Below are 3,065 nucleotides of genomic sequence, written 5' to 3'. Positions count from 1 at the left end.
CGACGATCTGATGACGATGACGATGACGATGATGATGATGATGATGATGATGATGATGAAAGGCCACAGCATTTTGGTGGGGCATTTGTGGACAACTGGCCAATTTTATATATATATCATCATCATCATCATCGTCGTTTAACGTCCGCTTTCCATGCTAGCATGGGTTGGACAATTTGACTGAGGACTGGTGAAACCAGAAGGCTGCACCAGGCTCCAATCTGATCTGGCAGAATTTCTACAGCTGGGTGCCCTTCCTAACACCAACCACTCCGAGAGTGTTGTGGGTGCTTTTACGTGCCACCAGCACGAAGGCCAAAACGATGATGATGATGATGATAAATACGTAAACAACGAGAAACAAAATGGCAAACAGGACAAGTAAACACAGAGAAAGGACCCTTCATCAGTTGTCGTCTGTCTCATCTACTCCTCATTGTACATGTATATGAATATATGTAATTGGTTACATCTAAAAGAAGATGCTTCACCATTCATGTTAAATGAATGAAGCTTTATCCTTGACCAGGAAGATTTGGTGTCATTAGATGATGACCAATGGCCATCGGGTGTTTTAATCCTAAACCCTAACACATTCCCATTGGTGGGTCAGCGGTGATGGCCAAATCACTGCTCATCATCTCTTCCTGGCTTCCAGTCTAGCTTTCCCCTCCCTCTCTCTCTCTTTCTCTCTCTCTCTCTCTCTTTGTCTCGCTCCATAACTGTTAAGAAACCCTTTCTGTGGCCTCTCTCATCTTGCACACAGCTGCCTTCCTCTCTCTCTCTCTCTCTCTCTCTCTTCTTTTTATTCCAATAGCTGTAAACATCCTCCATACTAACAGAGCTAAGAATCCTCTACAACCATCTCTGACTGAGGACAGCCATGCCTGCCACACTTTCTCCCTACAATCCTGCTAAAGGTTTCGATATTTGCCACTTTCCTACTCAAAGGCTTGGCTGCATCTTTCTTCCCAGTCAAGATTATTTTTCTTTGCCTTCCCAGAATATATCTACAGACTTCTTAGCTATCACTACAGTATGATGAATGTAAGCAATACTTTATTTATAAAATATCACTTCAACAGAGAAGAAAAGACTAACCAGACATGCATGGTTTAGTCCTTGATTAGAATTTAATCAGCAACTGAGTACCCACTTCTACTATCCATGACCATTTTGCTTATAAAACTACAGATGTGATTTATTATCATAGGCTTAGTTAAATTGGATACATCAGTTGGCATATAGAATACTTTCTTGACAACTAGTTTGAGTATTGAATTATTATTATATTAACTCTTCTTTTTTATAAGAATTTTGTATATACAAATGTATTCTTTAGATATATCTGTAGATATATTCTATAGCATCTGATAGCAATGAAATGAAACCTTGTTAATACAACAGTAATTGTGTGTGTGTGTGTGTGTGTGTGTGGAGAAAAGAAGTATATTCCCACACAGGGGAGTTGGTGAGGGGGGTTGAAAATGTATCTGAGTTTTAAAATGTGTAGTAGTTTTTAAATTTTGTAACAGATTTATGAAAATACCAAACCGGTTTCAACAATTTTTCAATTTTTCAATGGTAAATAAAAATGAAAAAAGTTTAGGGGAAATTGAAGGTACAAAGGAAAATTTGGAAATTCCAGTAATAAACTTCAAGCCAATGCCTTTGCTTACTTTATAAGAATCATTTACCAAAATATCAAATCTTTCTCAATCATCACTAATCACTAATCTTCACTTATTAATCACAAGCACCAACTGAGTCAATTTTATCAGCACATCCTCTTAAATTGCTTCTTAACAAACTCAAACAGACTTAACAAAATGGATTCTACACTTATTTTTTATTTTGTTTTATTTGGTGTGGCCATGCTGGGGCGTTCACCTCATTCAAGTGTTTTAGTTAGTTATATTGACCAATCACAGTGATTTGTCTAGTAACTGCCTTAAAGACCTTGTAATGAATAAAAGAGCTGGCATAAAGGAGTATAACCCATACAACCAAATACCACAAGGTATTTTTGTGCACACACACACACACACACACACACACACACACACACACACACAGATATATATATATATATATATATATTTGACAGAACCCCTGGCGGTGGTGCTCCAGCATGGCTGCTGTTCAATGAAGCAATTAACAGATAGAAAATGCAAGATCCAATATATATTTAGAGATCAATAAAGGAAATACTAAAATCAATATGATAAACCAGATGCCTTGAAGATGGTACCCTGGTATGACTGTTGCAGTTCAATATTTGAGATCAATAAAAAAAGAAAGTGTAAGCCAAGATATTGATTGATTTTCTTTTCAAAAGCCTCTGAATTCTGGACTAAACAGCTTTGAATATAACAACTTCTTTTTCCTTTTTTTGTGTGTCTCTTTTATACACTTTTCAAACAGTCTTTTTGTTTGGGTCCTTCCAAAACTGACCCTTTCTCCTCACACCTTTCTCTTTTACCTTCCCCCTCCCTCAACACTTCCATAAGTCTTCTTTCTTTATCTCTCTCTCTCTCTCTCTCTCCTTGTCTTCTTCCCACTTTCACTTTCTTCTCCTACCACAACCTTCCTCTCACCTACCTGCTTCAACCCCACCCTTCACACACACATACACACACTGCTTCCCACTACCACTCAACCCTCTCCTCCCTTCTCCCCTTCCTCCTCCTCTTTCTGCTTTCCCTCTCACTTCTCTTTCTCTTCTTCCCACCACCAATACCTCATCTTCCTCCTCCTCACCACCAACAGCAGCACATCCTCCTCCCCTCCTTCCACATCATTCTCCTCCTCTGCCTACACCATCCTTCTCTTCCCACATCCTCCTCCTCTCATTCTCCTATACCTCCTCCTCCCACACCCCCTTCTCTCACATCCTCCTCCCACCTTCTCCCTTCCCACATCCTCTTCCCCACCTCCCACATCCTCTTCCTACCACCTCCCACTTCCCACAACCTCCTCCACTCACCTCCATGTCCTTCTCCCACCTCCTTCCACTTCTCAACACCTCCTCCTCCCCCACTTCCCACATCCTCCCACCTCCCACA

The 3,065-nt window shown here is 40.2% G+C and overlaps 1 protein-coding gene across 1 annotated transcript in view; it reads left to right on the top strand.

Moving 5' to 3' along the window:
* Window positions 1–3,065, top strand: part of LOC106883793 (rho GTPase-activating protein 1) — a 60,246-nt gene that overhangs the window by 35,219 nt on the left and 21,962 nt on the right. The window lies entirely within an intron of this gene.

Source organism: Octopus bimaculoides, chromosome 27, assembly GCF_001194135.2.
Source record: "Octopus bimaculoides isolate UCB-OBI-ISO-001 chromosome 27, ASM119413v2, whole genome shotgun sequence".
Lineage (NCBI taxonomy): Eukaryota > Metazoa > Mollusca > Cephalopoda > Octopoda > Octopodidae > Octopus > Octopus bimaculoides.
The sequence above is the reverse complement of the archived record's forward strand: the minus strand, read 5'-3'. Positions and strand labels throughout refer to the sequence as shown.